The following is a 14,969-nucleotide window of genomic DNA, read 5'->3' as shown; positions in this document are numbered from 1 at the left end:
TACCTTCCCGCTATAAAGCGGTACCTATTTATCTACTTGCACTTAGGGGTGCTTTCAAACTGCTAGGTGGGCAGGAGCTGGGACCGAACGACGGGAGCTCACCCCGCCGCGGGGATGCGAACCGCCGACCATACGATCGGCAAGTCCTAGGCACTGAGGTTTTACCCACAGCACCACCCGCGTCCCTAGGAAGTCCCTTTACCTTTTACCTTTTACCTTTACCTTTACATGAGCAATATCTGGAAGGCCACAACTTTTCCAGCCCTCTTTTACCCTGTCTGGACAAATCTATCTATTTCGGTTTCTCATGTTTCCAAGTTGATGTTTCCTTCCTCACAATTCTGCACCAGCTTCCAGGGGGGAAATTAAGTCCTCGTGAAAATTCATCTAAATTTTAGTGCAAATTTCTCCGAACATAACATTTCTGTATGCAACTTTTCCTGATATACACATTTTGGCACACACCTTCCCCTAATATGATGCATTTTGTGTTTTAATGAATATATGTATTTTTACTTTTACCTAACATGCACTTTTTTTGTACACATTATTTGGCTGGAGAACAGCATCACAAAATCTAGAGAAGTGTGAAATTTCTAATATCATCTCCATAATTAGCTGAGAGGTGTGGAGAAGACTTCTGAAGGAGAAGCATTCATTTGGATAAAGGAAATGTGAATAAGTTAAAGTCTTGTGGATGTTCTGGGTGATAATTAGAATGATTTTCAAGGAATATGTGAAAATGTGTTCACCAATAAAATTGTGAGGAAGCAGCTTTCCTTTCCTCACTGTAACTACCCAGGGACGGCCCACCCATGTGGCAAGGTGAGGCAACCGCCTCAGGTGGCAGGAGCTACAGAGGCAGCAGATCAGGAATGCATATTCTCTGATGAAAATAGGGGGACGTGGGTGGTGCTGTGGGTTAAACCACAGAGCCTAGGACTTGCCGATCAGAAGGTCGGCGGTTCGAATCCCCGCAACGGTGTGAGCTCCCTTTGCTTGGTCCCAGCTCCTGCCAACCTAGCAGTTCGAAAGCATGTCAAAGTGCAAGTAGATAAACAGGTACCACTCTGGCAGGAAGGTAAACGGTGTTTCCGTGCGCTGCTCTGGTTCGCCAGAAGCTGTACGTCGGCTCCCTAAGCCAGTAAAGTGAGATGAGCGCCGCAACCCCAGAGTCGTCCGCAAATGAACCTAATGGTCAGGGGTCCCTTTACTTTTAAGGAAAAAGTGGGACATTCCAAGATCAAATCAGAAACCGACATTTGGAGGGTCTGCACCTGCCCAGTGTGATTCAGGCCCCCTCCCACCCCTTACAACAGCCTTTGAATCCCACTTCAATCGTTGGATGATTTGTCCCCTCCCCCATCTGCAATGCTCTCCTGCAGCTGCTACGAACTGCCCGATCCTATAGCAGCAGCCATGGAGAGGCAACAGGGTGATCGCTTGCTGCTGCCGCTGCTTGAGACAAGCACTGGCTAATCCCCCTTCCCGAATTTGGCAGCAGCAGCACTTGTGAGGGAAATAGGGATATTCTGGGATCAAATCAGAAACCAGGTTAGTTTTCATAATTCTGTCTCTGTCCCTGGAAAATCAGTCCACTTGGAGGGTATGTGTATGTGAACATATAGTATATGGACATAACCCTTCCTCCCTCTCCCTTTCTCTCTCTCTCACACACAAAAACACACATATGCAACACTCACATACTTTACTAATTTATATCATCCATATTAAATAGCCTAATCCTATCTATGTTAAAAGCAACAGCAAGATTCCTGTTAACAACTCTGAGAAGTTGCAGATCCCAGCTCAATTTATATAACTCAAAAAGATAAATGCTAAATTGTTAGCTTCCATTGTTTAAGCTGCAGATTGCAGGAACATTTATTGATTACAAGCAATATCATTTGTTTTCATGCCTGGCTGCAACATAAATCACATTTTGCCATTCAACCAGGGACAGATGGGGCTGAATGTTCTTAGATTCCCAGGGTTTGTTTTATTAAAGCAGAATGTACCTTGCCCTAACACAGGTGACTGGGTCTTGAGAAAAAGAACATGAAAACAAAGAGGAGTCATTCTCTTGGTGGAACCGTGTGCACTACAGCATTATAAATCTACAGTGAATCAAAACCATTCCTGCCTGTAGCTTTAAAATACATTATAAAAGTGCAAACATAATAAGCAGGAGATTACACACTGCACATTCATTAAGTTTTCTTCAGAAACAATGTACTTTGATTACCTGACAGAGGTATATTTATATGCAATGCTGTACGCAGAGGGTCTTATCTGGTCTACGTCAATGCATTCCTCATGGTTCTAAAAGGTCTTTTTTCTTCTTCTCTTAGTTCCTTCCTTTAAAATGCATGTTACACTATGCCACTATGCAGCAATAGGTTTTTGACAGGGAGAAAGGAAGGAAGGAAGGAAGGAAGGAAGGAAGGAATGCTGCTTTCTGACATCATGCTAAAACATAGTTGTGTGTTGTGTGTGGTGTGAACAGGTCTATTGCGTGGGTGGCGCTGTGGGTTAAACCACGGAGCCTAGGGCTTGCCGATCAGAAGGTTGGTGGTTCAAATCCCCGTGACAGGGTGAGCTCCGGTTGCTCGGTCCCTGCTCCTGCCAACCTAGCAGTTTGAAAGCACGCCAAAGTGCAAGTAGATAAATAGGTACCACTCCAGCGGGAAGGTAAACGGCGTTTCCATGTGCTGCTCTTGTTCGCCAGAAGCGGCTTAGTCAGGCAGGCCACATGACTTGGAAGCTGTACGCCGGCTCCCTCGGCCAATAAAGCGAGATGAGCGCTGCAACCCCAGAGTCGTCTGCGACTGGACCTAATGATCAGGGGTCCCTTTACCTTTTCCACCACTCCACAACCACCCCTCTTCTACTCTGCTGAAAGTGCAAGGAGGATTTCAGAAGCTTCCTCCTTTGCTTAGTCACAGCTTGTCATCACTGGCGGAGGAAGGGGGTGTGGTGGGTGCGGCTCGCCCGGGTGTCATCCCTGAGGGGAGGTGACATCGCCGCACCCCCCCAGGATGCTCACCACAGGCGGCGCCCCCCTGGGACACTCACCCCGCCGTCGGCTGCACAGGTGCCGGAGCAGCTAGCTCCACCTCTGCTTGTTATGTCATCTGAACTGACCAACTGTGGCTAATGTTAACTATGGTTTGTGTGAAACAAACAAATCTGACACCATGGAAGAGAGAACAAGCTTGTTTTTGCCTGCTCTGGAGAGCAGAACTCATACCAGTGGATTCAAGTTACAAGAACGGACCCTCCAAGTGTCTTTATTTTCTGGGGATGTCCCTGATTTAGAGAAGCCATCCCAGTTTCTGATTTGATCCTGGAATCTCTTTTCCTTAGGATGTCCCTATTTTCACTGGAGAGTATGGAGTTATCTGACCCCTGAGGCATCTGAAGGCAATTCTGTATAGGGAAGTTTTTTAAATGTTTTGTTATGTTTTTATATGTGTGTAAGCTGCCCAGAATGGCTGGGGCATCCCAGTAAGATGTGTGCGGGTGGCGCTGTGGGTTAAACCACAGAGCCTAGGACTTGCCAATCTGCAGGTTGGCGGTTCGAATCCCCGCGGTGGGGTGAGCTCCCGTTGCTCAGTCCCTGCTCCTGCCAACCTAGCAGTTTGAAAGCATGTCAAAGTGCAAGTAGATAAATAGGTACCGCTCCGGCGGAAGGTAAACGGCATTTCCGTGTGCTGTTGTGGTTTGCCAGAAGCGGCTTAGTCATGCTGGCCACATGACCCAGAAGCTGTCTGCAGACAAACGCCGGCTCCCTCGGCCTATAGAGCGAGATGAGTGCGCATCCCCAGAGTCAGTTACAATTGGACCTAATGGTCAGGGGTCCCTTTACCTTTAAGCTGCCCGGAATGGCTGGGGCATCCCAATAAGATGTGTGGGGTATAAATAGTAGAATTATCATTATGGAATGGGGTGTCCCTATTTTCATCGGAGAAATGTTGGAGGGTATGCAAGAAAGGAGAGTCCAACTAAACACCAGAAAAAACTTTCTGACGCTAAGAGCTGTTTGACAATAGAACAGTTTCCCTCGGGAGGTTGTGAACTCTCCGTCCTTGGAGGTTTTTAAGCAGAGTCTAGGTGGCTATCTGTCTGGGATGCTTTAGCTAAGATTCCTTCATTGCAGGTGGTTAGACTAGATGAGCCTTGGGATTCCTTCCAATGCTACAATTCTACGATTCTATGTTTGTGCGTGCATGGACAGCACCACATATAACAAAAAGCTCTGATGCATCAAATTTACCAGTATGGTACATAAAATTAATCCATTCTCAATCATCCTCCACAGACCTAATATTAGCAATGAAGGCTTCCAGGTGCAGTTGAACCCCTTTCCACAGAAGCAAGGAAATCCCCACTCCAACTGTTACTTCTCCTCCGCTCCATTTGGATAGCCATTGTGTCACTGCACACCAAGGCAACACATCCTGACCATATGTCTGCCTTCGTTTGTATGCAAAGATTCCACCAGCCTTGCTATCTTTACTCACAGATAAGCCCTTCTGACTCAGTATAATGGCTTAGGTAAAGTCTCAGGATACATGGGTGACTCATATTGCTCAGAGATCCAAATTTAGATTTTAGAAGGTATTATGTGTTAGCAGGGACGCAGGTGGCTCTGTGGGTTAAACCACAGAGCCTAGGACTTGCCAATCATAAGGTTGGCGGAGTGAGCTCCCATTGCTCGGTCCCTGCTCCTGCCAACCTAGCAGTTCGAAAGCATGTCAAAGTGCAAGTAGATAAATAGGTACCACTCAGGCGGGAAGGTAAACGGCGTTTTCGTGTGCTGCCCTGGTTTGCCAGAAGCGGCTTAGTCATGCTGGCCACATGACCCGGAAGCTGTACACCGGCCAATAAAACGAGATGAGCACCGCAACCCCAGAGTCAGTCACAACTGGCCCTAATGGTCAGGGGTCCCTTTACCTCTACTATGTGTTAGCAAGTCTAGTACAAATTCCAGAGGACTAGCCATGTAAACTAAAAAATAAAGATTACTGCATTTTTATATTGCCCTTCATTCTGTAGTTTTTCAGAGCACTTTACAAAATAATAAAATTGCATCTACATTAAAAACAATTATCCCAACTCTAAAAACATTAGCATATCAACAGAAATACCCCAACTTTACATCACTTTGCACCAGTTATGTAACAGTAACCCTTGGGCCTCACATGTCAGCTGTCTTCCCAACACTTGAATGAAAAGATGGGTCTCTGGGCTGATGCCAAAATGCAATCAATTGAGGGAGATGGCCAGACCTTCAAGAGAAGGGGGTTCCATAAGTGGGGTGCTTTCACATTGAAGGCCCTGTTTCATGCTCTTGTGCCGCAAGAAATGCCTTCTGGGAAAATGAGCAGGGCCTCCTCACAGATCTCAAGACTCAGGCTGACATCTATTGCGAAAGGGTCTCTCCTTCAATCATTTTAGTCCCAGGTCATTTAGGACCTTATCTCCCATTAATACCTTGATTTATGTCTGGTAGCATATAGACAAGCAGTACAGCTCTTTAAGAATCACTGTGATGTGATTTCATTTTGCTACACTGCTCAGAACCCTGATACAGTGGTACCTCGGGTTAAGTACTTAATTCGTTCCGGAGGTCTGTTCTTAACTTGAAACTGTTCTTAACCTGAAGACCACTTTAGCTAATGGGGCCTCCTGCTGCCGCCGCGCCGCCGGAGCACGATTTCTGTTCTTATCCTGAAGCAAAGTTCTTAACCTGAAGCACTATTTCTGGGTTAGCTGTAACCTGAAGCGTATGTAACCTGAAGCGTATGTAACCCAAGGTACCACTGTAGTCAGATTCTATGCAAGCTGCAGCTTCCAGCTTCCTATGTAAAAAGCACATTGTAATGGTCTACTTGGAATGGATTGTTGTGACCAGGATATCCTGGTCCAGAAAGAATCCGGAGCTGGTGAATCAGCCAAAGCTTGAAATTGAAAGCAATTCTGCCTCAAGTAACAGTAGTGAATCCAGGGGTACTCCTTCAGGCAGAGTGCCATCCATTCAAAACAGGTTACTTTCTCAAATCCCCCAGTCAGGGACCACCCACCATACCACCTCTGCCTTGCTCGGATTCAGTCTTAGGCTGGATTGAGACACATCAAAGAAGCGTGTCAATTAAACGTGTTGTAAACTTTGTATGAGAAATCGGGTTGGCGAAAACAGAACTCCACAGCGCCATCTGGTGTCACAGTGTTATAAAACATATACAGTGGTACCTTGGTTCTCAAACTTAATCGGTTCCGGAAGTCCGTTCCAAAACCAAAGCGTTCCAAAACCAAGGCATGCTTTCCCATAGAAAGCAATGCAAAATGGATTAATCCGTTCCAGACTTTTAAAAACAACCCCTAAAACAGCAATTTAATATGAATTTTACTATCTAACAAGACCATAAAATGAAAGCAATAAACAATGTACTGCAGACACATAATGAATCAGTCAGTAACCGAACTGGGTTCCACATAGTCACACATAAAAAAGAGCCGCAAAAACAAAAACACGAAATAAATAGCAAAAGCAGACAAACCTCAGCATAACACTCAAAGCGGAAGTGTAGCACTCAAATCGTCAGCGTAACACTCAAAACAGAGCACGTTTGGCTTCCAAAAAAAGTTTGCAAACTGGAACACTTACTTCCAGGTTTGCAGTGTTTGGGTTCCGAGTTGTTTGAGTACCAAGGCATTTGAGAACCAAGGTACCACTATACAACACATATAAAGCGCTTTTTCTTTGCCAATGTAGCTGAGTCCTCAATTTAAGTTTCTATGGACTAAAGCCCAGTTCATTGGATGCATAGAATGTTGGAAGATACAAATGCACATATATACATAGGAGTATAGAGAGAATACAATTTGTAAACAGTAGAATGAAAGAGTCATGAAATGCAAGAGTTATAATCTGTGAATTTTATGCCAAATCTTTGTGTGTATGTGTGAGAGAGAGAAAGCGGGAGAGAGAGAAACAAAGTGACAATTAGCAACAGCAATAATTGGTGTAACACATTCTTCCAAGCTTTGCTAGATTAATTTACCAATCCTGAAGTGGGAGAGAAAACCTTCATCTTAATTGAGGGTGTTTCTGGACAGGGGCTTAATATCACAAATGTGTCATTTAAGCATTACAAAAAGTTTGTTGGCAACCAGTTTATCTTTTCAGATTTTTTACAGAAATGATAAATGCAGTTTAAATGTGGAGGAGGAATATTAGCTGCCATGCTGTGTTGATAATGTTATGTGACGAATAGACAGTATGAGAGCACTGATTCCACAATAAAAGCCCATCGGAGTCCTAATTGTATATCAAAAGGACCAAATCAAATTTACTGAGCTATAATTTATCACTAGATTTGAGTTATTTCTATTACAGACTTGAGCTCTGGCCATTAACTTCTACGTACAGGAGTGGCAGCAGAGGGAGGAATGGTTTCAGTAACCAAAATAAGCTTTGCAACAATTCAAAATCAAGGCTACAAGAACATTCGGTTGCCTTTCAAAATTAAGAGAAATATGTTTCTTCTTCAGGTTTGCAGAATCACCTTCTGTTTGCCCATATGTGTAATATTCTGCCGTGAGAGAATCGCATAAGAATAAGAGGGGGAAGGGTAGCTCTGTTAGGCTGCTTCAGCAAAACTAACAAAGAGCCTTGTGATAACTTTAAAGAGTAACAAATTTATTGTTATTATTTCATCCACAGCAGTTTATAGGTAATCAATTTAGATCGGTGGTGACATCATAAAGAATGGATCTGCAGTAGACATGGGAGCCAGCTTCTAGGTAAGGTAAAGGGTAAAGGGACCCCTGACCATTAGGTCCAGTCGTGGCCGACTCTGGGGTTGCGGCGCTCATCTCGCTTTATTGGCCGAGGGAGCCGGCATACAGCTTCAGGGTCATGTGGCCAGCATGACTAAGCCGCTTCTGGCGAACCAGAGCAGTGCATGGAAACGCCGTTTGCCTTCTCGCCAGAGCGGTACCTATATATCTACTTACGCTATGACATGCTTTCGAGCTGCTAGGTTGGCAGGAGCAGGGACCGAGCAATGGGAGCTCACCCCGTTGCGGGGATTCGAACCGCCCACCTTCTGATCAGCAAGTCCTAGGCTCTGTGGTTTAACCCACAGCGCCACCCGCACCCCCAGCTTCTAGGTGCCACCCAAAAAAACCCCCACTAAACAACACTCCAGCCCCAGGGCTTGGTTTCTATGAAGAGAAGCTCTAATGCATAGGTCTGTAGAGAAACCATATTGATTTGAAAGCCCAACCTCCTCATGCCAGATATGCGTAGAGCTGGCTATCCTGCTCTGTGATAGGGAAAGAAACTTTGCACGTGCCTAATAGCATTCTCCTCCTTAATGTAACTTCACATGTTCCAGGAGATGTTTGGGGGATGAAGAAGACTTTGGATTTGATATCCCGCTTTATCACTACCCTAAGGAGTCTCAAAGTGGCTAACATTCTCCTTTTCCCTTCCTCCTCCCTCTTTGAGGTGAGTGGGGCTGAGAGACTTCAGAGAAGTGTGACTAGCCTAAGGTCACCCAGTAGCTGCATGTGGAGGAGCGGGGAATCAAACCCAGTTCACCAGATTATGAGTCTACCGCTCTTAACCACTACACCACACTGGCTCTCATGATGCTCTGAGGGCTGAAAGACAGACAGTCTTCCAACAAAAGATTGAGACCAAGGACACAAGACTGATCAGGATCTGCCCTATTCCTGGGACCAGGGCTTTTTTCCAGACAGAACCTCAGTTATGGCACCTCTCAGGTGGGTGCCATTGTCATTATAAGAGAACAAAGGAGGTATTCATGGTGAATTCCAGCCCCTCTTTTTCTAGAAAAATAGCACTGCCTGTGACTGTCATTTGTTCTGTTTGAATACTGAATTTTGGATTCTTTTGACCCACCCGAGGACCTGCTGGTCATAAATTTAATCATCACTACCCACATGGGCCACTAGACACCTTCAATACAGTCAAGTCAGTGATACCATCATTCCCCAGAGATTTGCAGATCATTTCCAAGTCAAATGAATGATCAGTGACAATATGTAAAAGCTACAACATGAAACTACTTCTCTAGTAAGCACCTATCAGTCCTTTCTGGCATTTATTTTATTAGAATAACAATATGCATATTTAAGAGCCAAACTAGAAATGACTAGGGAAATCTGTGATGAGGATCTTTTAAATAATAATAATAATAAGCAGCCACTCTGGAAGAAGGTTTTCATCTTTTTCTCTTATTTACTTTCTACAGTATTAACCCATCCTAGCTGCTATTAGCTGCGAAGGAGAGAAAATACAAGGACAGCATCTGAACGTGGATTTTCTGTTTCCTAATAACAGCTTTAATCGGCTGAGGATTTGCATCCCAGAAAGGACCTGGGAAGAAAAGGCTAAGCACTCTTTCAGAGTGCTACTTCCCTCATTGTCAAAGCAGTTTTGCAGAGATGCTAATTCACAAACAATATAGTAGATCCTAATTAGATTCTCTCCCCCCACATACACCTATTTTGGCCCTGACTGTGCCCAGATAGCAAAAATCGTGTGGTTTAAAAAGTCAGATTTTTACAGCCAACTGCCCCTCCACCCCCACCACAACTACCACTAAGTCATGGCCATAATCATTTGCTATTTCAAAGGGGGGAAAGAGGGAAAAGGAGAGCTATGGATGCATATTTTAAAAAATAGTTCCTAGACAGAATTGAAATGAACACGTTCAAAATGCAATTCACTTAAAAACGCCACCCTGTTCTATGGAGAGATCCGGTTTAAATAAAAGTCGTTCTCCCATGGTCAGTTCTGCACACGCTGCAGTAATCACGCCAAATTTCACTCAATCCACTTACCAATATCACAGAGCTTGAATGAGGGATACAAAGAAAGAAGGCTCTTAAGGAAACCCACAAGTTGCACCTCCTGACTCCTTTCACTGCTTGTCAAATCCTGCCCTTTGTAGATTTCTGCAAAGGACACATAGTAAGTAAAACAAGAAGCTGCCTTATTTGGAGCCAGACCCAGCTCAGTATAATCTACACACTGACTTGAATAAAATATATATGGGGGGGCAAGTAAGCCCTACCCTGCATAATCGATTGCATGATGTGGTACATGCACACCATTTGAATGGCAATGCCCGTCAATTGGGAGGGGCTCAAATATTTTATTGGGGATGGTGAAGACCCCTTAGTCCTTAGGAGTTGGCTCCTAAGCCGACAGCAGCTCTCCAAGGTTTCAGACAGGGAACTTTCACAGCCCTATCTGGAGATTCTGGGGATGGGACATGAGGCCTGTTTCATAGAATTAAAGTTGGAAGAGACCCTGAGGATCATCTAGTCCAACCCCCTGCAATGCACGAATGTGCAGTTGTCCCCTTACAACCACCCAGTGGCGTAGCGTGGGGGGTGCAGGGGGCCCCGGCCGCACCGGCCGCACCATCTGGGGGGGCGCGCTCGCACTCGCAGCTCTCTGCCCCTACCTGGCTCACTCACTCTCTCTCACTGCAGTGCTGGCTGTGCGAATCCGATCCGAGCCGCCGGGTTGCCGCCCACTGTGGAGGGGGTGGGTTCCAGGCGTGCGGTGCGGAGAGAGAGCGAGGGACTATCTGGGGGAGGGACAGTGCAGCGGCCGTGCAGCGCTGAGCGCGGGAGAGAACCACACCAGCCCAGCCCAGGCAGCAGCAAGAAGAAGCTGGCAGCGGCGGCAGGTTAGGGGGCGCAAATTACTTGCCTTGCCCCGGGTGCTGACAACCCACGCTGCGCCGCTGCAACCTTGGCATTCTCAGAAGCATGCTCTAACCAACTGAACTATTGAGACCTTTGAATACAGAGCAGATGATCTACCATGGGACTACAACCTTCCCCCCAAATATAGTAGTTAAGAGGATTGCCACAAAAAAGTAAAAGGGAAACTAGCCCAATTCTGGTTGTCTATTTTTTGAATGCTGAGGCATCCCACATTTTGAGGGCAGGGGATCACCATATGATAGAAATCTTCAGATGTTTCGTGTGCATCATGGAAACCAATTACAAATTACTGACAAGCGCACTGCAAAGTTTACATCTGAAGCAGGCCCAATCTATTGCCTCTGGATACATCGTGGGAGAAACACTAACTTGCCCTCTCTACTGTCCGTGGTTTCTGAGCTATTATAGGAGTGTGGTAATGACTGCTTCTCAGTGTGGCCAATAATGCACAGTGATGACATCCTTACTATGCAGATAGATAGGTTATACAAAACAATGGGCACTTCAATTATTGCTATTTTCAGGTGGGATTCAGTCACATATCAGCAAATTTGGGCTGCACAATTAAAACTGATTTGGTGCTCCTGCACAACAAACGTGCTTTCCCCCCAAACCAGACTTTTTATGATATGGAAAATGATGGGAAAATGCATTACAGTGTGGGATAATGATGACTTGGTGCAACATGGTATAAAGAATGAATGGTCAATAAATAGCCAGTGCCATCTAACCTCCATGCAAACTTTGCACAAACAAATTAAGATGCACGTTCACTAAATAGGTTTTCTGGAAGTGACCAATGTTAAGACTTCAGTCTTAAGCATATACAGTCGTACTTTGGTTCTCAAACGGAATCCATTATGGAAGTGCGTTTGACTTCAGAAAATGTTCGAAAACCAAGGCACATCTTCCAGTTGGCTGCAGGAGCTTCACTTCCTGCACTCAGAAGCCATGGAAGTCGCATCAGACGTTCTGCTTCCAAAAAACGTTCGCAAACCAGAACACTCACTTCTGGGTTTGCGGCATTCAGGAGCCAAAACGTTTGAGAACTAAGCTGTTTGAAAACCAATTTACTATGGGTAAAGTCTCACTGCCCTCATTAGCACTTAAAGGTAAAGGTAAAGGGACCCCTGACCATTAGGTTCAGTCGTGACCGACTCTGGGGTTGGGACGCTCATCTTGCTTTATTGGCTGAGGGAGCTGGTGTACATGTGGCTAGCATGACTAAGTCGCTTCTGGCAAACCAGAGCAGCACACGGAAACGCCGTTTACCTTCCTGCTGGAGTGGTACCTATTTATCTACTTGCACTTTGTTGTGCTTTTGAACTGCTAGGTTGGTGGGAGCAGGGACCCAGCAATGGAAGCTCACCCCGTTACGGGGATTCGAACCGCCAACCTTCTGATTGGCAACTCCTAGGCTCTGTGGTTTAACCCACAGCGCCACCCACGTCTCTCATTAGCACTTACTTTTTGGTTAACATGCATTGGCTTGTGCTTTGGCCTGTGACCTCCACTGTTATAAACAGTTTCTAGGAGCCTTTCCTCCATCCAGCTCCCATTGCTTTCTTAATGAAAATTATCTGCCTCTGTGGAGAGTGCCATAATCAGAGTATCCTTTCTGGGGACGGACTGGGTGTGAACCTCCTGACTTTCTAAAATATATTCACATAATTCCAAGCAAGCCTGGTATGAGAGGATGACACTCTAGACATGCTCTAAGACATTATCTATTAGTATTACTTCAAATGTTCCAAGATTGTTTGTACCTTTGGAGGTACAAAACGATTGCTTGGAGATGTTGGATTAAAGCAGCCATGCGCCTCAGGTTCAAAGCTACATGTGCCAAGAGTTGCTGTGAGGATGAAAAAGTAATAGCAACAGTCTTCCACAACTTGCAAAACCATCATACGACATACAGTGGTACCTCGGGTTACAGACGCTTCAGGTTACAGACTCCGCTAACCCAGAAATAGTACCTCGGGTTAAGAACTCTGCTTCAGGATGAGAACAGAAATCATGTGGCGGCAGCGGGAGGCCCCATTAGCTAAAGTGGTACCTCAGGTTAAGAACAGTTTCAGGTTAAGAACGGACCTCCAGAACGATTTAAGTTCTTAACCTGAGGTACCACTGTACTTGGGGGGGGGGCAGAAAGCCATCTCACTGGAGATGTTTACACTACTTAGAATTTAGTTGCTAGCCCTGTATTTTCTCTCCCCCCCTTTTTTTTTCTTACAGGATTTCACTAGAGTAAGCCTGCAGAGAGTCATCCACTGCTCTGCCCAGACTTTTCTGATAACTCCATGTTCAACATAGTAGAGACTGGGAAGAATAAACACACGTGAAACATAGAGAGATTACCAAGGCTACCAGTAGTCACTATCTTAGATTTCAAGTTCTTATAAGCATCAGTAGAAGCAAAGCAAACGCGGGAGGGGAGGAATCCAAGGGGTTTTTATATCTAACCCCGTTTAATCATCAACAAGATGACAAATCTCCCGAAGGGAATATTTGTCTCAACTTTTTCAGACATTGTTCTCTTCCTTCCCATTTCAGCAGCGGGCTTTGAAAAACCTGAGAGAGCGAAAACGAGGGGAGAGAGAAAGAGAGCGAGCCCTAAGGAGAAATCCGAAAGGAATTCAGGAAACTTTGGAGAGGGGTGGCGGGGGGCGAATCAAACATGGCAAATTAAAATATACTCCCGCGGAAAGAAGGACGGGAACTTTAAATCGTACGGAATAGGGAGAAGTTGTTTAAGCGAGGGCTTGAGAGGGGGCATTTCTGTTTTCCCTGAAGACGTGGCCATGCTCTAAGGCATATTACTTGGGTGTCACTCCGAACATGCCCATCATCGCGCTGGCACATCGATGCGCGTTCAAGGCGCTGTCGAGGAAGCGCCCCTTCCATCGGGGAAAAGGCGGCTTCGCGACCGTCCTTCCATCTGCCCGCTTCCCTTTCTCCTTCCCCTAAACTCTCCGCGCCCCAGACCGCTTTGTTTTGCTCGCCGGGACTTTCACGCGCTTCCCGACGATCGCGCGTCGCTCATTCAGCGCCCCCTGCCTTCACACGCGCAAGGAACGCCGCCCGCGACACGCCGCGCCTCCCTCCGCGCAAAATACGCACTCTCTCGGCTGCCCTGGCTCGCCCGATCTTCGGCCCCTTCTTAGGACTCGCCAGCTGCCCGGGGACCACGAAGGCGCCCGCGCTCCGGCCGCCGCTCCGCCCGAGAAGCCGCTGCGTCGTGCGCCCTCCCCGGCGGTTCTGAAGGGCGTCCCTTCGCCGCGCTGCGCCCAGGGGGAGCCCGCTTTCCGCGCCCGCCCCCTTCGCCTGGGGCGCAGCTGAGCAAAGTTCCTATGGCAGCGTCCGCTTCGCCAGGTAACCCGGTTGCCCACAACAAAGCGCCCAGGTGCTGCTCGGGGGCCGAGCGCGGCGCCCCCGACCTGCCGCCTGCCTTCTTCTCAGACAAGAATGACAAGCACCACTTAATGGGGGGGGGGCTGGGGCTGGCCAAGTTCAAGCACACGCGCGACGCGGGTCTCCCACCTGTCCGCCCCCCTTGGGAGAGGCTCTCGGTTGGAGCAGGAATATTTTCCGTCGAGGGCGAGGGAGCCGGAAGGTGGAGATTGCGAAGGGATGTTTTCTTTCTTTCTTTCTTTCTTTCTTTCTTTCTTTCTTTCTTTCTTTCTTTCTTTCTTTCTTTCTTTCTGGACCCCGATCTTCCCCTCCTTCTGGAACTGTCCCCTTCCCCTTGCTTCCTCGCTTTGGACTTTCCCCTCTCAAGTTGGGGTACAGGTAGGGTTGCCATACAGCGGTACCTCTGGTTAAGTACTTAATTCGTTCCGGAGGTCTGTTCTTAACCTGAAACTATGCTTAACCTGAGGTACCACTTTAGCTAATGGGGTCTTCCGCTGCCGCCGCGCGATTTCTGTTCTCATCCTGAAGCAAAGTTCTTAACCCGAGGTACTATTTCTGGGTTAGCGGAGTCTGTAACCTGAAGCGTCTGTAACCCGAGGTACCACTGTATGAAGGCAGCCCTGTTTAGGGAAGCTTTTAATGTTTAATAGATTATTGTATTTTAGTGTTTTGTTGGAAGCCGCCCAGAGTGCTGGGGAAACCCAGCCAGATGGGCGGGGTATAAATAAATTAATAATAATAATAATAATAATAATAATAATAATAATAATAATAATAATAAT

The 14,969-nt window shown here is 46.5% G+C and overlaps 1 protein-coding gene across 5 annotated transcripts in view; it reads right to left on the bottom strand.

The window, feature by feature from the left end:
• Positions 1-14,226, bottom strand: part of GLIS3 (GLIS family zinc finger 3) — a 180,345-nt gene extending 166,119 nt beyond the window's left edge. Inside the window, exons 1-2 of one of the 5 annotated variants that reach the window (XM_082204680.1) lie at positions 13,897-14,226; positions 9,880-9,993 (exon numbers count right to left, since the gene is read on the bottom strand). The gene's annotated coding sequence lies outside the window, so the exon portion shown is untranslated. Of the gene's footprint in view, positions 1-5,191; positions 5,292-9,879; positions 9,994-13,896 lie in introns of all 5 variants that reach the window. The other 4 variants (XM_082204681.1, XM_082204682.1, XM_082204679.1 and 1 more) reach the window with 4 other exon arrangements.
• Positions 14,227-14,969: the final 743 nt, after the last annotated feature.

The sequence above is a fragment of the Podarcis vaucheri genome (genome assembly GCF_965113315.1).
Source record: "Podarcis vaucheri genome assembly, chromosome: 17".
Taxonomy (NCBI): domain Eukaryota; kingdom Metazoa; phylum Chordata; class Lepidosauria; order Squamata; family Lacertidae; genus Podarcis; species Podarcis vaucheri.
Note: the sequence above shows the minus strand (reverse complement) of the source record. Positions and strands in the feature narration are given on the sequence as shown.